The following is a 25,224-nucleotide window of genomic DNA, read 5'->3' as shown; positions in this document are numbered from 1 at the left end:
AATCTCTCTGAGGTTGTGTTTCCTCGCCTGGAAACAGAGATAAGTCTAGCTCCCTCACAGGGCTGCTGTGAAGAGCCAAATGAGAGAACGCATGCAGAGTGTTCACCGTGCCTGGCACATGGGTAGAGCTGCGTCTAGGATGGCTGTTCGCCCTGACAGACTGCAGAGTCACCTGCATCTACACTGTTTCACTGAACTTCCTTTGTACGCCAGTCCCCTTTGTTCACATTTGCTGGGACAAAGGTGGGCATAAGCAGTGGGTAGGGAACAGCCACAGAACTGTTACTCAATCCTATGAAGAAGAAAACGTCCAATAGAGAATGGAGTGGGACAGGTAAAAGAGAAGAGCAAGCACTGGTCTAGGGGATGAGAAATGGGTTCTAACAACTTGTCTGGTCACAAAACATTTCACAGTCCTGACTGAAGCACTAAATATCATTGGGGATAGCAAACTAGTTGAATGGTTTAGAGTCTGTGTTTTTCATTCAAACCCTGTTCTGCCACTTATTCTCAAATTCCTCAAACTCTCCCAAAGGAAATTCTTGTTATATGTGAAAACAATATAATATAGAAGTTAAAAAAATGAGGCTGGAGTCAGACAGGGGTTTGAGTACTGAAATTGTCATTAACAATATCTGTACAATATGATATAATAGATATAATACATATACAGATATAATACAGATATAATATATCTGTATGGTATGATACTGGTTAATTAATTTCTCTTCTCCTTGGCTTCCTGACCTATAAAATGTTAGTTGTCATGAAGCTTGGTTAACATAAGAAGAACACTTTTAACAGTGCCTAGTATGGAATAATCAGTCAACAAATGTTAGCTGTTATTCATGAAATGGGCCTGATGATACCCACCCCTTCAGGTTGTTGAGGGCATTTAAATGAGACACCATAGGTGAGATGACTGACATAGATATAAATGATACTTTGAGTCCTATTGTTATAGAAAAATTACAATGTATAAAAAGAAGTCTGGGAATGTGATCAAGGATGAGAAGATTTAAGGAAAAATAAACACCATCAGCACCAAATTAATGGATTTCCTATTTTTTTTAATGGGAGCATAAGAAAAAATGAGTGGAAGAAATTATGTTTGTAGTTTATGTGATCTATATAAAGGAATGCTCTTACTTTTGCTCTGAAATAGGGGAAACCAAGCAGAAATTCTCAAGTAACACAATAAATAATAATAATAATGACAGTGATAATACCAATAACAATAATCATGAAATACATCCTCAGGGAGTGAAATCTGAGAAAGAGTTCTTTCTCAGGGAAGGTCCTTGCTTTATGGAGCCTATTCTAGTGGGAAAGACAAGTAGTAAAGAAGTAAACAGATTAATAACAAGAGAATTCTAGTTAGTGATTATTCTACAAAGAAAATAAAATAAATTGTCGTGAAATGACCGGTATTGGGGATGCAGTAGATAGAGGGTCTGCTTAGATTTTGTTGCAAAGAAATGTCTGTCTGAAAAAAATATATATATTTAAGTTGAAGCCCATATGGGAGTCAACCCCTCACAATCTAGGGGATGAGCTTTCTAGGCAGAAGGTTAAACTCATGAGATTCTAAGGTAGCAATGAGTTCGCATGTTGGAGAAACAGGAAAAGGGCTGATAGTAATAGATTATAATAAGTGAGAAGAAACAATAGTACAAGTTGACATTGGAAAGATTCATTAACATTTTGTAGGATGGAACTTAAAGTCTGGATCTAATTCCAATGTGAGGTCTGATGGAAAACAATCAGAAGCTTTGAGAAGGTGGTTTAATTGATCAGATTTGTATTTTTAAAAGATATCTCAGACTACTGTGTGGAAAACTGACTGGCATAGGGGTCAAAATGGAAGCAAGGAAACTGATGAGGATGCTGGAGCAGCAGTCTTTATGAGAGATGGTTTGGGTCAGGTCACAGTGTAGAGGCCGGTATGTTATAGAAGAAAACTTGACTGGACTTACTGGAAGATTGGGTAGAAAGGAGTCAGATAAGAATCATAGGTTTTTGGCTTGAGAAATACATTTACTGAGAGGCTCAGGATAGGTAGGATAGGTAACAGAGTACAGTAAGGGTTCAGGGGCTCAAGTCTAAATAGCTGAACTGTGAGTACTCTATGGCTTATTTTACCATTTTCCTTTTGGTGTACGTTTAAGTTGTTATTTTCTTGTATACAGAGCTATACAACTATCAAACTTATATGTTTAGGTTAGTGAATTTGATCTGTTATGTCATTGGCATAAAGAAGTTAGATTACAGATTAAGATATGCATTTAAAATAGTTGCGGACTCTCTACATTGCTCTTCAGAATGGTTGTACGTGTTTCCACAAACTCTTCCACCATTGTCGGTGTCTTTCTTTTTAAGCCTTGTAAATTCAAATTACATCCAATTTCAAGCCATTAAATATTCAGGACACTCTCTGTGGCCAGCTAATGCTAAATATTTTGGGAGGTTGCTGGTGAAAGGGTTATCAGAGAGAACAAAGAATGAAATAATAATAATAATAGCAAATACTTACTGAAAGCTTATGATTGCCAGGAACCATTCTAAGTACTTTATACATGTGCTAACTTATTTAATTTTAATTATTTATTTAAGAGATAGCTATTATTATTATCCAGAATTTCCATATGAACAAACGGAGGCAAGGAGAGAGAAAGTAACTTGTCCAAGCTTAACAGTGGCCATGTAAATCCAGACAATTTACTTCCAGAATCCATCCTTCTAATCATTACATTCTGTTAACAGTCTATAAGACACCTGATTGGTGAATGTTATATTTATATAAAGACAACAACGTGAAATAGAATATGTGGTTCAGATGTCAGTCTGTGTAGTAGTTAGGGAAAAATATGCGTGCGTTGAATAAGTCAATATTGATTTAGTTAAAACTCGGTGAAAGTATTGAAAGAGAGAAATTTTTTCTACTTTCTGCATCTCGGCTCAGTGGCCAGAAAATCCTCCTCCTCATTATCACCATCACTGCCAACTACTGAGTGCCTACCATGTGCCAGGCCCTGAGTTATAAAATATAGGTATTAGCAACAATCCTTACGTTACCATCACCTTTTCACAGATGGAGCTAGGTTAAGTGGAATCCGTAAGATCCCAAGAGGTATGAAGTGGCAGAGCCTATATTCAATCTCAGTTTTTGTGTCTGTGACTAGCTTTAAAATCTTTAATCTTTCTACAGTGACAAATGGAGGGACAAGAAGACGTATTCAAAAGCTAGGTTGTCAAGGTCTAAGGATTCACGCAGATTCCCATATATTCCAACAGGTAAGCTGCACACAAATTATGCGGTCTTTGAAAAGCAAAGATGAATAGGAAGATCTTGATTCTGAGGCTGGGAGGAGTTACTGGAAGATTTTGTGGATGAAATCACAAGATAAGATTTAAAAATTAAGACTGTATTTTTTAATAAAGTCTGGGTGGCTCAGTCGTTAGGCATCTGCCTTCAGCTCAGGTTATGATCTCAGGGTCCTGGGATGGAGCCCCCCATCGGGCTCCCTGCTTCTCCCTCTCCCACTCCCCCTGCTTGTGTTCCCTCTCTCACTGTGTCTCTCTCTGTCAAATAAATAAATAAATAAATAAATAAATAAATAAATAAAATCTTTTTTAAAAAAAGACTTTATTTTTTAGAGCAGTTTTAGGTTCACAGCAAAGTTCAGGGAAAGGTACAGAGATTTCCCGTATACCCCCTGCCAACCTGCATAGCATAGCTCCCCCACCAGACTGAAACATTTGTTACAATTGATGAGCATAAGATATCATCACCCAAAATCCATAGTTTACACTATGGTTCACTCTTTATGTTGTGCATCCTATGAGTTTTCAGAAATGTGTAATGACATGTGTCCATCGTTATGGTATCATGCAAAGTATTTTCACTGCCCTAGAAATCTTCTGTGCTCTAATTATTCATCCCTAACCCCACCCCTAACACCTGGCAACCACCGATTTTTTTACTGTATCCATACTTTCACCTTTTCCACAATTTCATACAATTGGAATCTGACAGTACCTACCCTTTTCAGATTGACTGCTTTCGTTTAGTAATATGTATTTAAAGTTCCTTGATATCTATTCATAGCTTTTTCTTTTTAAAAGCCAATTTCTTTTTAGACTGAATAATATTCCATTTTTCTGGATATACCAGTTCATTTATCCATTCACCTACTGAAGGACATCTTGATGGCTTCCAAATTTTAGCAATTACGAATAAAGCTGCTATAAATATGCATGTACATGTTTTTGTGTGAATGTAAGTTTTCAACTCTTTTGGGGTAAATACGAAGGAGTGGTATTGCTGGATTGTATGGTAAGAGTGTGTTTAGTTTTGTAAGAAACTGCTAAACTGTCTTCCAAAGTGGCTGTGCCATTTTGCACTCCCACCAGCAATGAATGAGAGTTTTCATTGCTTATAACCTAGCCAGCATTTGCTGTTGTGTCAGTGTTCTAGATTTTGGCCATTCTAATAGTTATGTTGTGGTATCTTTGGTGTTTTAATTTACATTTCCCCAATGAGGTATGATATGGAACATCTTTTCATATGCTTGTTTGTTATCTATACATATACTTTGGTGGGGTGTCTGTTAAGGTCTTTGGCTCATTTTAAAATCAGATTGTTTCTTTTTTTTAAGATTTTATTTATTTATTTATTTATTAGAGAGAGAGGGAGAGAGAACGCGCACATGAGAGGGGGGAGGTGCAGAGGGAGAGAGAGAATCCCAAGTAGACTCTGTACTGAGCACAGAGCCCGACACAGAGCTTGATCTCAAGACCCTGAGATCATGACCTGAGCTGAAATCAAGAGTCAGACGCCCAGTCAACTGAGCTACCCAGGTGCCCCTCCAGCATCATTTATTTAAAAGGTTATCTTTGCTTCCTTGTATTGCCACTGCTCCTTTGTCAAAGATCCATTGCCCATATTTATGTGGGTCTATTTCTGGGCTCTCTAATCTGTTCCATTGATCTATTTGTTCTTTCACCAATACCACATTGTCTTGATTACCGTAGCTTGATAGTAAGCTTTGAAGTCAGGTAGCATCACTCCTCCAAGTTGTTCTTTTTTTCACTTTGCTTTACTCCCTCCACATTGAATGGCAATTCTGGGTCTTCTGCCTCTTCATATAAACTTTGAATCAGTTTGTTAATATCCACAACTAACTTACTGGAATTTTGATTTGGATTGCATTAAATCTGTAGATCAGGTTGGGAAGAACTGACATCTTGATAATATTGAGTCTTCCTATCCATGAACATGAGATATCTCTTTATTTAGTTCTTTGATTTCATTCACCATAGTTTTGTAGTTTTCCTCATATAGGTCTCTAACATATTTTGTTATATTTAGACCTAAGTATTTCATTTCTTTGGGTGCTAATGTAAATGGTGTTGTGTTTTTAATTTTAAATTCCACTTATTCATTGCTGGAATACAGAAAAGTGATTGACTTTTGCATATTAATCTGCAACTCTGTCATAATCACTTATTGGTTCCAAGAGGTTTTTTTTTTTTTGTCTATTTGTTTGCATTTTCTACATAGACAGTCACATCTGTGACAAGACAATTTTATGTTTTTCTTCCTAATCTATATTCCTTAATATTTTGTAGAATGAATAATAGTTACCATTTATTGAGTACCTACTAAAGCCTAGAAATTTTCAGATATTATCTAATCAGTCCTCATGATAACTATAGAATAGTTTAATCTCAGCCAAGACTCAGAAATTTCAATAATTCTTTGTTGCTTTCATGGCTGGTAATTGTAGATTCAGGACCGAGAACCTAATTTAATTTTAAAGCCCATGTTTTTCACTTGCCATTCTTCCCTGCTTGTAAGTGTTATAGGAATGTAGATCAGTAGTAGAACGTAGGTCACTGTGCAAGATTTGAGACTGTTGGAGGCATCAAACTTAATAATTAAGGTGAAAAGGTTTTACAACGTCTGGGACCAATGTTAACGACAGAAACTATTTTGTGTGACCCAGAGAACACATAATTGTAAACACATTCAAGGTATTTAAAATTTTAAATCTGAGAGAACATGAAAAGAAGTTTCCCTTATCAGCAAGTATTCACTGTCTTTACATACTCTATCGGGTATTGTAGTTATGAACGTGTATAAGGCTCTGTTAACTATGTGTCTTCTCTGTTAACTACACACCTATGAAAACAAAAACCAACTCATAATTTAACCATTAAAATAATGCATCAAATGGGTGATCAAGTCAATGTGCTAGAGGAGGTCAGTGGAGGGAGTGTTCCCAGGTGGACAGGAAGTCTCCTTATAGCGGCTGAAACTCCTCTCCGCTTCAGTTTTAAGGTAGTGGCCAGATTCCCTGATTGATGTTCTGCTCCCATGATAACATTGCATCATACAAGTTGGGAGGAAAATGAAAAATCAGCTAATCCTACTCCCTCAGTTCACAGAAGTGGAAACTGAGACTCAGAGAGGGCAATTTTCGTGAAATCTAGTGTTTTGGATGATGAAATTATCCTCAATTCTAAATGTTTCTGGCTTTCAGATTAGCACATCTTTCCTTTTCTACAGGGAATTTTTAAGTTGGGAGACCACTGAAGGAATGAGCTCTCTCATGTTTATGTCACTGTTTATATCCTGGCAATTTAAGTTGAGTTATCTGCCTTAAATGCTTTTTAGAACAAGGCGGGGTGGAAATAAATTAGCAAGTGAGCAGAAATAGACATGAGTAGTCCTGGATAAAATGACACTCTTTGATCTAAGGAAATCCTATATGATGAATCATACTTCACATATTTCACATTATAATTTGACCTTGGAGAGTTTGATGGATATTAAACACAGTGTGATTTAATTCTTAAAAAGAGGGTGGGTGGGATCAGGGATGAAAAAAAGAAGAGAAAGATCATCTGTTGGACATTTTTTTTGCCAATTGTAGAGCTAGATTTCATTTAATTTTAATCCTCACATTATTCTATGAGATCGATGTCATTATTGACATAGAACCCCTATTAGTGAAGTGTAGAAGTTCGTATAGCTGGTAAGTGGAGAAGACAGGCATGTGTCCTTTCCTCTGCAATGGTTTGCTTTATATAGTCTCCAGATTGGGTGGGATCCTAGGTTTCTGTATCTGCAAAATGGAAATGATATTACCTTTCTCATTTATCTCCCACATTGGAACAAAAATATGAAGATATGGGCTAAAGATATGGAAGTATTATGAAAAATATCACATTATTATTATTTTCAGTAGAGGTGGGATAACAGCCCATTGGAACTTTACATTTGGAAGGCACCACAACAGCATGGCCTCTGTGGTCACACATTTCTAGGTTTGAAGGCAATCTATGCCACTGTCTAATTTTGTAATTTGGGATAAGAATGTGAGTCTCAGTTTCTAATTTTAAAACAGAGATCAAAATACCCATAGGTTTTTGAGGAACATTAAATCAGATGACAGGTGGAAAAAATTTTATTAGTTAGTTCTCTAAGTTCCAAGGAGAAGAGGTTTTACCCAAGTTACCTCTAGTAACAGGTATGTATTGTGAGAATAACATAGGACAATAAGAGAGAAGGGACCCAGAGGGAAAATGTGGTATATACATACAATGGAATATGATTTCATCAAGAAGGAAGTCCTGTCACATTCTACAACGTAGATGAAACTTGAAGACATTATGCTAAGTGAAATAGGAAAATCACAGAAGGATAAATACTGCATCATTCCACTTACATGAGGTATCTAAGATAGTCAAACTCCCAGAAACAGAATGTAGAATGATGGCTGCCAGGGGCTGAGGGGTAGGGGGAAACAGGGTGTTGTTCAGTGGATATAGAGTTTTAGTCATGCAAGACGAAAAAGTCCTAGAGATCTGCTGTACAACATTGTGCTTATAGTTAATGATACTGGAGCCTTAAAAATGTTTTAAAAGGGTAAACCTCATGTTATATGATTTCTATCACAATAAAAGAAAGAAAGAATAAGAAAGAAAGACCCTGGAAGGGCTTTGGTTCACAACCAAAAGCAGTTCAAGTAAACGATCCAATAGGAAAGACTGAGAATGTGCATCAGGGACCTTCAAAGACAAGGTACCAGAATTTTTTTTTTAAGGTTTTGATATTTCATTTCAGTCAGTGCATAGTCCTAAAGGGAAAACTCAAGCATATTGGACTGCTGTGCACATGCTTTGGTGTTTGTAATCTTACAATTTTGAATTCCGTATTTTGTAGAGAGGTGTGTCAATATATTTGCAATGTTTAGGACACCTGCCTTCATCTGTGGGAGCAATGGATTTTCTTGCCATCCCTTTCACTAGTTCTTCTGACACCACTATCCTGGCCTCAGCTACTTTTCTGTATCTTATTTCTTTTTCCAATTATCAGTATGTTGATTATCTCCATATTACACTACTCAAATTCCAGCAGGGGAGATTATTTAGCTGAAATATCCATTGCCCCTATTGTGCCAAAGCCCTTGTGCAAAGTATCCTCAGCCTATGGATTGGCTGCCCTTGGACCACATGTCCACCTTTGTCTGAGTAGTAGCCATGCCTCCCCATTCTGAAAGAACAGCCTAGAGCTTCTTTTTCCTCAAGGAAATTGGATGGGGCAATTTTTTGTAGACATGTCTGACATCATGGAAGACAAAATTACTATTATTGTCATTATTTGAAACTAGAAGTTTATGGTCTAGTCTCAATATGGCAGAAATGAGTAATCCCTTTTCTAAGAGGACAATGCAGTTTGTCCAAGGCCAAATGACTTGTAATTAGTAGCCAAGGTTGTAATTTGTGTCTCTAGATTTCCACTTCCAGTGTTTCTCCTATACAAGGTATTATCATTGTGATATCAGCATTGTTTTTTTAAAAAGATTTTATTTATTTGAGAAAGAGAGAGAGAGAACACAAGCAGGGGGGAGGAGCAGGGGGAGAAGCAGACTCCCCGCTGAGCGGTGAGCCTGACCTGGGGATCCATGTGGGGCTCAATCCCAGGACCCTGAAACCATGACCTGAGCTGAAGGCAGACGCTTAACCGACTGAGCCACCCAGGCACCCCTGATAATCAGCATTGTTAAAAAAAACTAGCATGTGGCAGCTTTTTCTTAACAGTACAAATCTCTTATTGCATTCATCATAGTAGATGTTATCACCACTGAATGTCTGGATAGATAATGACAGATACCAGTCGATATAGACATATAAATATACAGGTATATTTAAAAACCACAAGCTTACAGTGTTCTTTTTAAATAACTGATAATTTTTCATTTTACTTTTTTCAAAATATTATTCATAAAGCTTGCCTCATTTTCAGTAAAATTGCTTAGTCAATTCCATTTTTAAATGTCATTTGTGCTAAATTTAGCCAAGTTTTGTTTTTTTTTTTAAGATTTTATTTATATATTTGAGAGAGAGCGCTCATGGGGGCAGGGGAGGGGGAGAGGGAGAGGTTGAAACAGACTCCCCGCTGAGCAGTGAGCCCGCCATGAGGCTCAATCCCAGGGTCCTGGAATCATGACCCCAGCTGAAGACAGACGCTTAACCAACTGAGCCACCCAGGCCCCATCTTTGGCCAAGTTTTTAATATTTCCTTATTGATTATATGTAAGTGATAACCATTCCCACTGATTACATTCTCTAACTTATAAAGATATATTAGATTACTGTTCAATTTGCATATCAGTGTTTGTGTATACTCAGGAGACAGTTAAAGCAGAAGAGTTAATCAAGATGTTTATTTTAATAGAATATTAACCCAGCCCAGAGTTCCTGTAAAGAAAATATTTGCTATTTAAAAATATCAGGTAGAAAAAGCCATGAGAAATAAAGCAGAATGAGACTCAAGATTTAGGTATTGTGCCTTTTATATTTTGGTCCCAATATCCTATTCTAATTGTATCTATCATTGTTTTCAGTCACCTTTTATTACAGCCTAATTAAACTCCACAATATCACTTTTCCTCCAAATATACTTCTGAACCTCACCTGCATGTCTTTATGTTCAGATGACTCATCTCCCAAGGATTTTGTCACATTTCATATCTCCTATATATCTTTTCTTAATGTTTCAGCTGGTAGTAAATTTTCCCACTCCAAACTCCCATGGTATTTATCTTCTGGCAGTTATCCCTGTTTATTTCAAAGTAGAGCTATATTGGGGATTAACCATATCTACCCTATTAGATTAGAAGATCTTTGAGAGCAAGGTTTATAGCTGGTTCATCTTTAGTAACGTCCACAGACTTTGAAATTGATGATCAATAATGACTCAGTGAATCAATTAATGAATGATTTTAGTTTATGTGCTACTGAAGTGAGCACAATGAATAATCATCTTGATAGAAATAATGGAAAATGAGAAGTAAACTTTAAAAATGAAGAAAGAGGGTAGGAAATCTCAGTAACATGTTCAGTGGGGAAAGACAATTCTTCATAACATGAGTAATATTCAACTGATACAAGATTCAACATACTCAGAGTGATTGAGATGTGGGAGAAAAGATAGCAGGGAGAAAAGTCCACACCTAGCATCACTGTGACTTTGAAACTGTTTATACCTTTTCCCTCTTTCATTTTGATCAATAGGTATGTATATAACTTCTTTGCATGTACTCCCTGTACTAGATATACATGGGTGATTTAGAAAGTTATCCTCTCTGTGCCCTTGCTGTGATGAGCACTGGGTGATGTATGGAAGTGTTGAATCACTATATTGTACACCTGAAAGTAATGTTACACTGTATGTTAACTGTACTGGCATTTAAATAAAAACTTAAAAAATTAGGAAGTTATCCTCTGTGTAATGACTGGGAAGCTGGGTGAGGCACACTGGTCTTTCCCTTTCTACTTGAAAACGAAACACTTTCAGTTGTTATGTATGTTATGTTTACACTCATGATCTTATTTGAACAAATTTTGTTTAAGCATAGAATTCAATATAGCAGAAACATTGTAAGCCCCAGAGAAAGAACAGAAGACCTGTAGGAAAGTTCTTAAGGAGCAAGAAGAGAGGAAGTTAGGGAAGCAGTCTTTGGGGTGCAAATTTGAAATACACCATGGTTATAACAGTGAGGAGAGTCAGAAATACAAATAAACCTTTAGAGTGTGACCAACTGTGAATACATACCTAGCTAGCTTGGTGAAGTTTCAGCAGAGGTGAGAAGCCACTCAAAGAAGATCCTTGGAAGTTAGATCTCAGAGGAGTTCAACTGCAGAGATGCTAATGACAAAATAATGATTGGAAAACATGGAGGAAAGGGTTAGAAAGAAGGCCAAAGTAAAATATCCAGTATTCTACATCTTCTTTTGAAAGTCTATCTCTGGCCGAGACAGGTTATTGATGGAATCAATGTTTGTACATGCATTCTGCACTCAGGGGAAGATATGATTTTTTAAATCAGAAATGAGAAACTGGCTAATCTAGTAAATCATTAAAGAATAAATATTACTTGGCTTTTCTATTGGTACCCTTATACCCTCTGTGTGTCATAGCAGAATCCCTTGTTGCAGAAGCAACTGTCTAATCGCCAAGATAATTAATAAAACTTTGAAACTAATTCTGGTTAAGAAGTATAGAGCAGCGTTTCTGAACATCTTTTTTGGAGTTTTGGACTGGATAATTCTTTGTTGGGGGCGGGAGGTGCTGTCCTGTGTATTGCAGTATGTTTAACATCATCCCTGGCCACTATCCTTTAGTGTCATAGAGCGTCCCTAATTGTAACAACTAAAAATGTCTCCAGACATTGCTAAATGTCCCCTGGCTGGGGGTGGGGAGAGACAAAATTGCCTCCAGTTAAGATAGAGTAAAGCTAACAAAAATGTAACCTGGAGTTCAAACCCATTACACAAAATTCTGCATATGAGATGAGTCTCGGTTTATTCCCAAAATACAGGGTGATAAAGGAAGAGTCAATCCCAATCAGGCATGAGTAGGTGATTGAAAAAGTGGTGTGGGAGAAAGCACACTGGGGCTGGAAGTCAGGAGATGTGGAATGAGTTCCAACTCTGCCACTCTCTAGCTCTCTGTCCTTGTATCTATGGCTCCCCTTATTGGTCTTACTAATAAAATGAAGATATTTGAATATACTAGAATATGCCAAGACCCATTCCCGTTCAAAGACTATGATAAGTTTGTGACCATTCATAAATGTTCACCTGGTTCTTTGGGTACTGAATTCTCTCAAAGACTATACACTCAAGAGGGCTGAGTGTTTTCTGGTCAAGCCTAACCTGACAGGTTTCCCCTCTTTCTTTTTTTCTTTTCTAACAGGGCTCATTGCTATATCTACCCTCACTGTTTAATTCTATGAGAAATGGAAGGGAAAAGTGTGCTCTGCCAAAAGCCTTACAATTTTTTTTTTCTTTCTTTCTAGAAGGGAGGCCTAGGGCTAAACAGTTTTGGTAAGGCAAGCACTTTTTGCTGAGCTCACAAATGTAATCCAAGTGGGCAAAGAATCAAGGGTGAACTTCCAGGGGAATTGTGGAGCCCAGTTCTCTCCATTTGCCTCTCTTCCCAGGAAACAAATGTTGGAGGCTATTCTGCATTTCCGCCGTAAGTAGGCTGCCATTTTCCATTGCATCACAACTTCAAGATGAGAGATTACTGTGACTCCCAAGAGTTGTTTTCAGAGCACACCAGTTAATTAGGTGACAGACAGCTGGGTGGAGTGATACTTTATTATTCTAGATGTCTCCACACCCACAGTGGACTTGGCCTGGTGCCATTGCCAGCCACCCTCAGAGCAGTGGCATCTTACTATACAACCACACCCAGATGACAACAAAGTATATATTTTAAGAACTAACTTTAGTTAAAATTGCATATATTAATTAATCTAAGGGCAAAAAAAAAAAAAAAGAGCGTTAGCCCTTCCTTTCCTTATTCCCTACTCCCCTTTTTTTTTTAAGATTTTGAGATGTAATGAGTTAGCCTTATAAGTGAATATGATCAAGTAAGAGTTGAGGCAGCTTGAAGCACACAATACCAGTTTGGATCAAGAAGAGCAATGAGCTTTTGTTCAGCACCTTATAGTTTATGGACTACTTCCACTCTTACTATTTAATTTTATCTTCATGACAAAACTGATTTATAGATGGCAATATTATTTGTATGTTTTAAATGAGAAAATGGGCTCAGGGATATAAGTAAACATGTTTAAAATCACACAGATAATTTATGGGACCCAGTTTTTTTACTCCAAATCTTACGCTTTTTTTTTCACTGCGGTTCCCTAAGTGACTTAATGATAGAATGTTTTTATCAAAATGGTCATCAGTTACTTCACTGTCTACTGAATGCTGCTATGTTCCAGGTATTGCTGACTCTGAAGACAATATTTTTAAAATTTTTTTATTTATTAGACTTTATTTTTTAGAGACGTTTTAGATTCAGAGCAAAACTGAGTGGAAGTACAGAGGTTTCCCATATACCTCCTGCCCCCACACGTGCAGGGCCTCCCCCATTATCAACATCCCTGTTATCAACATCCCCACCAATGAACGAATGGTGCATTCATTACAATTGATGAACCTATATTGACACATCGTTATCACCCAGAGTCCATAGTTTATTTTAGGGTTCACTCTTTTTTTTTTAAGACTTATTTATTTAGTTGCAAGAGAAGAGAGAGCTCATGGGCAAGGGGAGAGGCAGGAGGAGAGGGAGAGAGAATCCTAAGCAGGCTCCACTGAGCACAGAGCCTGATGTAAGGCTCAATCCCACAACCCTGAGATCATGACCTGAGCCACAATCAAGAGTTGGACGCTTAATCGACTGAGCCACCCACGTGCCCCACTTTAGGGTTCACTCTTGGTGTTGTAGATTCTATGGGTTTGGACAAAAGTATAATAACATGTATCCACCCTTATAGTATCATGCAGAGCAGTTTCACTATCTTAAAAATGCTCTGTGTGAAGACAGTATTTTTATTACATTGGTTGATATACTTGATTAGTAAAAATTAATTGGTCTATCTTCCTTCTTTTTGTCCCCATTATCCATTTTCCTTTTTTTATTAAAGATTTTATTTATTTTTTTTATTTTTATTTTTTTTAAAGATTTTATTTATTTATTTGAGACAGAGAGAATGAGAGAGAGAGAGAGAGCACATGAGAGGGGGAAGGGTCAGAGGGAGAAGCAGGCTCCCTGCCGAGCAGGGAGCCCGATGCGGGACTCGATCCAGGGACTCCAGGATCATGACCTGAGCCGAAGGCAGTCGCTTAACCAACTGAGCCACCCAGGCGCCCAAAGATTTTATTTATTTATTTGACAGAGAGAGAGACAGCGAGAGAGGGAACACAAGCAGGGGGAGTGGGAGAGGGAGAAGCAGGCCTCCCACCAAGCAGGGAGCCCGATGCAGGGCTCGATCCCAGGACCCTGAGATCATGCCCCGAGCCGAAGGCAGCTGTCGCTTAACCAACTGAGCCACCCAGGTGCACCCCTTGTTGTCCATTTTCCAATGTGCCTCACACCTCATTAGTAATTTAGGAACTTAATCCATGTTCACAGTCTTGCTTCAGCTAAAAGTGAGGACTGGAATTAAAATACAGACTCCCTAATTCTACATTAGATACTATTTGACTATATTCATGAACTTGCTAATGAGTTAGAAGTCTAGGAGGGACTCATAACAGTAGGACAAGGCAGTTGCCCCACCCCCATCCTCAGTTGGGTGATAAGACATTTCCTCTCTTTAAAGTGGGAAAATATTTGAAAATTTAAGAGGTTAGAATGAGCTGTTTGGTTTTCTGACCTATTTGAAAAGGTGTCACTTTTTCATGTCTCAAATAACCTGTCAGTCCATCCAGACACGTGTGGCTATTGTTCATTGAGGGTGACCCAATTCCTTGCAAAGGCCTCACCACCTGGAGTATAATAAGCTGTCCAAAGGAAGGGGCACTGATGAGGAAATGACTCTTCTATCCTGGAGGTTATTCGTTAGTGCCCCTAAAATTAGGCACTGGTTCTTGGCACTTCCCATAAAATATTCAGTACTTTCAAAGACCCAAAATTGGATTTCCCCACTGTGATCCCTAATTCAGTATTGTCAAGAGGCTAACAAGAAGACATTTCTAATAACATCTAACACTGGGGGCGCCTGGGTGGCTCAATCATTGGGCGTCTGCCTTCGGCTTGGGTCATGATCCCAGAGTCCTGGGATCGAGCCCCACATCGGGCTCCCTGCTCGGCGGGAAGCCTGCTTCTCCCTCTCCCACTCCCCTGCTTGTGCTCCCTCTCTGCTGTCTCTCTCTGTCAAATAAATAAATAAACAAACAAACAAACAAACACACACACAAAAACCACCTAACACTGTGCACTCTCCATACATCAGGTATCATTTTAAGTCTTTACATGAATACCTCCTGAATCCTCATGGCTATCACTGTTATAATTCTCAGTTTAGCAGTGAAGAAATTGAGACAGAGAGTTGAGATAAATTGTCCTTGGTAACACATCAAAAAAGCCAGTTTCTAAGCCCAAGTAGTATCACTGCAAAGCCAAACACTTAACTTCAAAGTTTTATGTCCTTCTGGCTCTCAGGTAGTCTTAACGATATGATTTGCACTGTTACCAATATAATAGTTGCTTTAGGTTTTTCACATAATCATCTCAGTCTGCTCAACAATGCTGTCAAGTGGATGATACTCTTATCATGGTTTGCCTGAGGTCGAAATGCCAGCAAGTCTCACATTTCCAAAAAAATCACTGGTCTATGGTACAGTTTGGAGAACTGATCTTCTCTATCCAGACATTGTCTGGCTCCCCCTGTAGATCAGGAAAATCCTGAAACATTTTACTTCATTTGGCTGGACTCTTTTGTACTCTCAATATTTTCTCCTTTTCTTTTTTTTAATTTTTTAGAAATTTTTAGGTAATCTCTGTGCTCAACATGGGGCTTGAACTCATGACCCTGAGGTCAAGAATCACATGCTCTACTGACAGAGCCAGTCAGGCACCCCTTTCTTTCTTTTATAACCCTTGAGTAACAAACAATATTGAGAGTAAAAAGAGAGGCATGGATTCAGAAAAAAAGTAAAGAGGACAGAAGGACACCAAATGCATTGAAAGAGAAAAATAAATATCATTTAAAAACAAAGTAAGATTTATGCTTCTGGTTACAATGGAGTAACAAAGAAAGGATATTTCCTGTCACCTGAAACAATGAAAAAAAAATACAGAAAAAAGACATAGTTTTCTGACATGGGACATCAAATAGTGCAGGTCAGTGATCCCTGGGAAAGGGAAAAAATACTAAGTAAGCTACACATAGAAAGAAAACACAGGGACGCCTGGGTGGCTCAGTTGGTTAAGCGGCTGCCTTCGGCCCAGGTCATGATCCCAGGGTCCTGGGATCGAGTCCCACATCGGGCTCCTTGCTCAGCAGGGAGCCTGCTTCTCCCTCTCTCTCCCTCTGCTTGTGCTCTCTCTGTCAAATAAATAAAATCTTTAAAAAAAAAAAAAAAAAGAAAGAAAGAAAACACAGGTGGAGGCTTCCAGTCTCCCTTAGATGCAGATACATAGCTGAGAGTTGGGGAGACCAAGGGAGCTAAAAAGTATAAGTAGTATTTCCTATGTGAGAGAAAAAATAACCCCTATCTTATACTGCAGACTAAAGCTAGTTTTTGCATTTTCTAAGGTTGTTTATATGGTTGGCAAATAACTGTCCACTATTTACAGCTCCTTGCTCAGAAATATTAAAATTACTTTTAAGGGAAAATATTTTCTTAACTAAATCAGTTTTTTAGTAAGGATTTGGAATGTATTAATATCATGTGGGAGATATCATTCAAAATAAACCAAAAAACCCACTAAATTCAAAATCATTCCCATATTCAATTTTAATTTCAACTCCTGCCTCTCTGTTAGATAACTAACTAGAGATACAGTAAAAACTGAAAATGTCAGAAGAAATTACCAGAGCAAAACTTTGGTTCTCATAATTATTAAAGGAATGATTCATTCTGATTAGCTGAATTTTTCATATAGGTGAGTTTATATATCTTTTTAATCCCAGTTCATTTTTTAAGTTGAGCCTGATTTCATCAGGGAATCCCCCTCCAGAGGCTAGAACCTGTGTTATGTTAGCTTTACTCCATGGACATCTTTTTAAAAAAACATTTCACACTGGGACACCTGGGTGGCTCAGTCAATTAAGCGTCTGACTCTTGGTTTCAGCTCAGGTCATGATCTTGCTGTCATGAGATCGAGCCCCGCATCAGGCTTCATGCTCAGCACAGAGTCTGCTTCAGATTCTCTCTCCCTCTCCCTTTCCCTTCCCCTCTGCTTTCCCCCCACTCATGCTTTCTCTCTCTCTAAAATAAATAAATAAAATCTTTAAAAAGTAAAAACCCTTTCACAGATTTGATTGAACAATGAGTTGTATGATCATTTTCCACCTCTTCCACTAGATTATAATCTCTTAAAGACCAGACATCATGTCTTTTTTATCCACAAATTTAGCACAAGGCTCTCAAACAGTGCCAGGCAAATGTAAGCATTTAGTCAATATTTGTTGTATTCATGTGTGGAGTATTACGGAATCTACTGGAATACCATAACACCTCACTTTGGACTTACATTTTTAACTTTCTAAATCTCATTTCAGGAATTTGGTCCCTTACCTGAGAACTCTATGATTTCTATTAATTCCTTTATTGCCTTTTTCTGTCTAATGACACAATCAATATGTTACTTGATTGAATGAAATTTAAATCTTAAGACCTAGATATGAATCTTAGCTTAACCACCTACAAGCCAGGTGGCTTGGTGTAAACCACTGTGCACACAGCTCACTGGTATTTCTCTGTGTGTCCAAATTTCTTCTTCTTATAAGGACACCAGTCAGGTTGGGGCAGGGCCCAACCCTAATGGCCTTATTTTAACATAATCACCTCTTTAAAGGACCTATCTCCAAATACAGTCACATTCTGAGGTACTGGGTGTTAAGGCTTCAAAATATGAATTTTGGAGAGACACAGCTGGGACCATAACAATTGAGTGTCTGAGCTAAGTTAATTACAGATGTAGGTAATGTGGTCTCTACAGTGTGTGGTATTTAAGGGCATGGGCTTTGGAGTTTGACTGCCTTTATTTGCAATGATGGTTATCAGTTGCAAAGACTACTGCTTATGGGCTGTATGAACTTGGGAAAGTTACAGTATTTTACCAAACCTCAATTTCTTTACCTGTAAAACAGAAATAGTTACTCTTTAGCTTTATTGTTATACCTGTCCGTAAGTGCACGATAAATGCCAGCAAATTTTATATTTCTTTGCAAAAAGTTTTATAAAGATATATGTCAAAAAACACATAAATTATCTTTTCCAAATTTTGTTTATAAATGTAACAGTTTTGTTTTTGCTTACTGTATACACAAACACATGTAAATATTTCACATATAAAATATGCAGCATTTTTCACCAAAATTCCTCATACTAGCTACTTCAAAGTTAATTCATTGTGATTTTTTTCAAAGGACTGTAACTCCACAAACTTCTGTTTCCTATAGTCAGAGTGGATCCTAGGAGACTTTGGAATGTACTGAATCTCCAGGTGACAGTGTAGTCCCGTAACAGAGTTCCTGTAGCATCAACTGTAAGGATATTGTATTTAAGAACCAAATATAAACCAAAACATAAAACTTAATCCAATTAAAAATTAGATATTGAGGGATGCCTGGTGGCTCAGTCGGTTAAGTGTCTGCCTTCAGCTCAGGTCATGATCCCAGAGTCCTGGGATCGAGTCCCACATCAGGCTCCTTGCTAAGCAGGGAACCTGCTTCACCCTCTGCTGCTCTTCCTGCTTGTGCTCTCTCTCGCTATGTCAAATAAATAAATAAAATCTTTAAAAAAAAAAAATTAGATATTGAAACTTTCTTGTTTTCTTAATCCTAATCTAATAAAAGCAACAATTATATCTATAAATAGCAGGGTCTGTGATCCAACAGTGCCCATCCCATCTTGTTCTTAGATAAAAAGAGATGCCTATCTCTATAGTTTCTTTGCTTTTGTAGACAAACAGAAAGGAATTCTCAGAGAGGGAGTGAAGCTGGCTGTTAATAGAACAGTGCAAGATAAGAAGGTGGGTAAAGGCTGTTTTCCAGTTAGTGTCTTTCAAAAAACAGGATACAGACATGCTAAATTAATGGGGGAAAATATGAGAATTATGGGAAAGGAAATTAAGAATTAAGAAAACAAGAAATAAATTATTTCATCTTCTAAGACCTGTTAGGACATATATTTTTCAGTCATGATCACAACATATTTCTTTTTGCCCTAGTCATTATGGGTATGTGATTGTGTGCGTGTGCGTGTGTGTGCGCGCACGCGCGCGCACGGCATTTGTATGAGTGTGCGAGAGGAGGAATTAGAAGAACGAACTACATTAGCAGTAGCATGCTGTCCCTAGTTTATAGCACCATAATGTCTAGATTCTCTCTGAACCCCCTGAAAGGTTCTGGGTTAGCCACATTGGGTGTACAAGGTGGCAAGGCTGGGATTACTTTCCACCCTAGTTCCTGCTGTGGGGCTCATTCATGGTACCATTTCCGGCAGGTAAGAAAAGGATAACACCTTCTTTGCTACCTCACATCATTGCATAAACAAATAAGAGAGCTAATAATGGCAGATTGTTTTGAAAGATGCAGAAAGTGATTTTTATCTATAATATAGTTATTTATTAAACTATTGTGATCATCAAGGATATCTCTACATAGAAAAAGAGAAGATTTGAACAATAGTCTGATAACCTTGGATTTTGAAATAACCTTTGTATTCAGTAACACTACTGGTCTACAAAACCTTGTTTACTTTTACAGTTTTCTCATCTCTTCCCTCTGTGTCAATATCCTTGATGTGAATTCAGATTCTGGGTCGCTTGATACATGTTCTGAATTGTAAAGTTTGTACTTCTTATAATCAAGCTCCATTCCTTTGTGATGAGACAAAAAAAAGTTTCTACATGTTTGATGAATAATTAAGAGCTGAAGAAAAAAAGATGCAATTTGGAATTTAAGGAAAAGTACTCACACTCGCTGGCCTGTCTGGCTGTCACGTCCTTGCCTCCTCCGCTCCCACCGCCCGCTGGAAACCTGTCCCTAAGTGGCAGGGGGGTGGGGAGGCGGGCAGGGGCGTGGGGGCTTCCGGAAACCTAGGCCCTAGGACATGCAGCCCCGCCGGGACCGCAGCTCTGCACGTTAGTCCCCAGCACTGTGCAAGGCTAGAACAGGGGGAGGAAACCAGTCTACAATCCCTGCAGGACAGGAAAAGAAGGGGAAATCTCAACATGGAAAAAATTCTACAATGAAAAGTAAGGAAAGCCAAAAAGAAAAGCGAGGCTAAAACCAGAATATGAAGTAGAGCCTGAAGATGAAGGAAAATCGGGTGAGGAAGAAAAGCTGAAAGTGGAGGGGAAGTCAGGGCATGAGGGAAGGTTCCAGAATGAGGGACAGCGAGATGATGAGGGACTGCTAGATGATGAGGGACAACCAGAAGATGAGGTAAAGCAAGAAAAGCCGGGCAAGTCCAAAAATGAGGGAAAATCACTATGTGACAGCAAGCCAGAACCCCAGGCAAAGCCTGAAAGTCAGCAGTGGGCTGCAAAAAAGCACCTGGCTGAAGATTACATACCCAGGAAAGCAAAAAAAAAAATGGACAGGGGTACCCCTTGATTCCCCCAAGGACTATCAGGACGACTTACAGGAAAAGCAACTTGGGATACAAAAATAATGATTGGAGGAGACACATGCACCCTGATGTTTATAGCAGCATTATCAACAATAGCCAAATTATGGAAAGAGCTCAAATGTCTATTGCCTGATGAATGGATAAAGAAGATGTGGAATGGGGTGCCTGGGTGGCTCAGTCAGTTAAGCATCTGCCTTCAGCTCAGATCATGATCCCAGGATCCTGGAATTGAGCCCCACGTTGGGCTCTCTGCTCAGTGGGGAGCCTGCTTCTCCCTCTCCCTCTGCTTACTGCTCCCCGTGCTTGTGCTCTCTCTCTCTGTGTCAAATAAATAAATAAAATCTTAAAAAAAGGGGGGGGGTGGTGTGTATATACAATGGAATATTACTCAGCCATCAAAAAGAATGAACACTTACCATTTGCAATGACATGGATGGAACTAGCGTGTATTATGCTAAGTGAAATAAGGCAATCAGAGAAAGACAAATACCATATGATTTCACTCATATGTGGAATTTAAGATACAAAACAGATGAACATAGGGGAGGGGGGAAGAGAAAGAGGGAAGCAAATCATAAGAGACTCTTGACTATAGAGAACAAACTGAGGGTTACTAGAGGGGAGGTGGGCAGGGGATGGGCTAAATGGGTGATGGGTATTAAGGAGGGCACCTGTTGGGATGAGCACTGGGTGTTGTATGTAAGTGATGAATCACTAAATCTTACTCCTGACACCGATATTACACTATATGTTGTTAACTAACTAGAACTCAAATAAAAACTTCAAACAAAAGAAAAAAAGGAAAGGCACTTGGGCAGTGAGGAGATGATGAGAGAATGTGGAGATATGTCAAGGAAGAGCTAAAGAAAAAACAGAAAATGGGTAGTTTACATTGGATACAATAAGATGTACAAGATCCATTCTCCTCAAGGGGCAACAGGAGTCAGGGAAGTCAGGAGTGCAGGTAGGGGCCAAAGGGGCTTACATGATATTCCATATCTTTAATGCCTTTGTCATTCAACTCTGATTTCTCTGATGAGAATATTGCTGACCCTGCTTTCCCTGACAGGCATTTGCCAGGCTATGTGCTTTAACCTTAAGTTGAAACTTTGCTTTAGGTGTCACTCTTGTTACCAGCAGCCTTTTGACCCAACCACAGTGTTCTCTGTCAGTAGGACATTTTCACTCATGTGCATGGAAGAGACAGTGATGCAACATTGCAAAATAACAATAAAGAAGAAATGGTTTTCAGAACCACACACAAAAAGCACCCTGATAACCCAAACCCCAATTTTCTAAAATCTCCCACCCATTCATCTGAATTTAAATTTTGTGGTTTTCAGAAACATGGAGTGATTAACAGAGTATGCAGTGAATCACCTCTGGATTTAAAACATTCCTGAAATGAAATGGAGAAAGAGTCCTGATGCCAAGGGGCAGCTGACCATCCTTCCAATATTGGGGCTCCTGGAATCTTCTTTTGGCTGCCTCTCCTCACAGAAGAGGCTCTCAGTTTCAAACCTCTTATTCATCATTTCAGGATGACCTGGGTGGCAGTGAGGAGCACTTTTCCAGTAAGAAGGAAACCAACTCCTCAAGCTTTCCTCATAGCATGGATTCTTCAGAGCTACAGTCATCTTTAGGTTCTTTCGTTCTACCCTCACACCACTTCCACTCCTGGGAATACTATCTATTTGGGCTAGATTTGGCATTCATCAGAGCATATTACACAGGCACCAATTATCAGAGTTGGGGTGGTGCAGCAGTTTCCAGTTGAAAAAGAGTGTGGACAACCAAATGCTAGAGAAGATGTGGGACAGCAGAATGGTCATTCACTGCAAAGCACAATATCCACTTTGGAAAAGTGTTTGGCGGTTTCTTATGAACATACATTTACTATACAGCCCAGCCATTCCACTCCCGGGTGTTCATCCAAGAGAATTGAAAACTTGTGTTCATACAAAAGCCCATATATGACTATTTATAGCAGCTTTATTCACAATTGCCAAAACTAGAAATAACCCAGATGTCCTTCAACAGATGAATGGACAAACAAACTGTGGTATGTCCATGTAATAAGGTTATCTATACTCAGCAGTAAAAAGGAATGAACTATTGGTTCGTGCAACAACCTAGACAAATCTTAAAAGCACTTTGCTAAGTGAAAGAAGCTAGACCTAAAAATCTACATATTGTATGATTCCATTTATATGACCTTCTGGAAAAGACAAAACTATAGGGATGGAAAACAGATCAGTGGTTGCCAGGTTTAGGGAAAGGAAGTTTATACAAAGGAATTTTTAGGTTAATGGGGTTCCTCTGTATTGGTATTGTGGTGGTGGATACAGGACTCTGAATTTGTCAAAACACAAAAAACTGTATAGCACAACCAGTGACTTTTATTGTATGTAAATTTTTTTAATTAACCATGCTGTCAGGGGAAGCCAAGATGGAATGCAGATTAAGACAAATAAACCTAACTATATTATAAAAAAAAAAAAATAGGTGCTAAACTTTCTTACCACCAGTGACAGAGTGTATTGTTGGGACTCATTTCATATGATCTGACAGAACAGATAAAAAATAAAGAGTACTGGTATGTCAATATTTAGAAGACACTTTCACAGAGAAAGCTAAGAAATCAATGCTGATTGAAATCTTGCAATGACTTTGACAGGTTTTAAACAGCAAATGCTTTGATTTGTTTTAGGTATTGTGGTTTAGAACATAATAACAAAATGAAAAAGAAGACATGTCTTGACTTTTTAATTTCACTTCAGAATGTGTTGGGGGTGTCATTACATGCTGAGTAAGCTTAAAATCTGTTGATGAGGTCAATGTGCAAGAGATGTTGACTTTTCTTGTACCTTTGAAATTACCTAATAATACAACTACATCATTGTAATGACATAAAAATGCAAGACCAGCTATCATTAACTATAAAACTTATCACTATACTCAAAGTTGTTCTAAACCTTACATACACACACACACACACACACACACACACACACGAATTACCTCTAACTCTTAAAACAATTGTACAGTGTAATTTTATGACCCCTGTTTTGCATATTGGGAAGCCAAGACAGAGAGAAAATAAATGACTTGCCCAAGGCAACATAGCTAGTAACCGGTGAGTCAAGATTTGTACCCACGTCTACCATACGTCAAAGCCAGGCTCCTTTCCTTACGTTGTGTAGTTGCAAAGACAGGAATAGAAACAAATTTCCTGACTCCCTGTTCCATTCTCTTTCTATTAAGCTATGATGGATTAAATTTTCTAATCTGTAACAATAATGTAGTTTGAGCTTGCTTTCCATAGGCACTCATTTTACTAAACCATTGGAAAGAAACAAAGCACAGACCTTGAAAACAATGATTACACTTTTAGAGGAAATAAGTTATTTCACACGCACAAAAAAGGAAATACTCTGGCTTTAATGGCATTCAGAATATTGACATCATCATCAAATTGGCTAGCCTTAGATCAGTTTTCTGGAAGAATCTTTAAAAGGGCTTTGATCCCATAAAGTCCCAAACTTTCCCTCTGTGGATATGGAGACCCTTTGGAGTACTGGAATCAAACCGTTTGGCTGTGGCTTCAATCATTTTTGCATAATTTTTCAGGTATTAGAGTAGAATAAGCTGGTAGACAAAAGGCATTACTTGTAAAATGGAAGAAGGAACTAAGGAGAAGATAACTAAGGAGAAGATACTTTCTCTGGAAAAATCTTACACTGATTATTTATATTTATATTTTTAAGTATTTAATTCTTTCTTTTCTTCCTGAGAGAGTAAATAATGAGTCACTATTGGAGTAAACTTAATTTAGGGGGAAATTGATTGAGCCACGTTTTTCAAACAGTAATTTGGGGAGTGATGGGCTGTAGAAAGTTAAAGTTTGAGCCTCTAATGTTTATGATTACAATGTTTGGTTAGACTAAAAGATAAGGCTTTAGAATAGAAAATGTCCTTCAGATTGAGAATTTTTGAAAGCAGTTATGTGCAAGCTTTGATTTCACATAGTTTCTGCCTTTATCAATGTGTGATGGAAGCAGTGTATGGAGTTAAATAAAAAGTGATCTTCCTCAAGTACCACCTCTGCCTCTTCCATCTAAACTATGTGCTCTTGGGAAAGTCATTGTCCTTTTTCTGGATTTTGGCTTCACCATGTACTCAGTGTTAAAATCTTGCTGGGTTATGTCTTTGAGTTGTTCACTCTAACTTGTACATGAGTCTGTGGCACTGAATTGAGACCCTTCAAAACACCTGCAGATGGAAGCAACAAGAATTCTAGCTTCTCTTACTCTCAGCAACTTTCTCCAGATGTGGGAATCTGTAAGTCTCTACCTGACTAGTAGGATAACTCATCTGTCTTCTTTCCTCCCCTCCCACTTATGAAGGGAGCCCAGTTAGAAACATGTTTGTCTGCAAAGTTATATGTCTGGTCTTGGTGAAGAATTCAGTTCTTACATAGGAGTATGGAGTGTTAAACTTTATAATAGAGTTCTTGGACTCAATCTATTGCCTTTTGGGGGA

The 25,224-nt window shown here is 38.3% G+C and overlaps 1 pseudogene; it reads left to right on the top strand.

The window, feature by feature from the left end:
* Positions 1-21,687, top strand: part of LOC118518769 (uncharacterized) — a 29,509-nt pseudogene extending 7,822 nt beyond the window's left edge.
* The last annotated feature ends 3,537 nt before the right edge of the window (positions 21,688-25,224 follow it).

This window comes from Halichoerus grypus, chromosome 2, assembly GCF_964656455.1.
Source record: "Halichoerus grypus chromosome 2, mHalGry1.hap1.1, whole genome shotgun sequence".
Lineage (NCBI taxonomy): Eukaryota > Metazoa > Chordata > Mammalia > Carnivora > Phocidae > Halichoerus > Halichoerus grypus.
The sequence above is the reverse complement of the archived record's forward strand: the minus strand, read 5'-3'. Positions and strand labels throughout refer to the sequence as shown.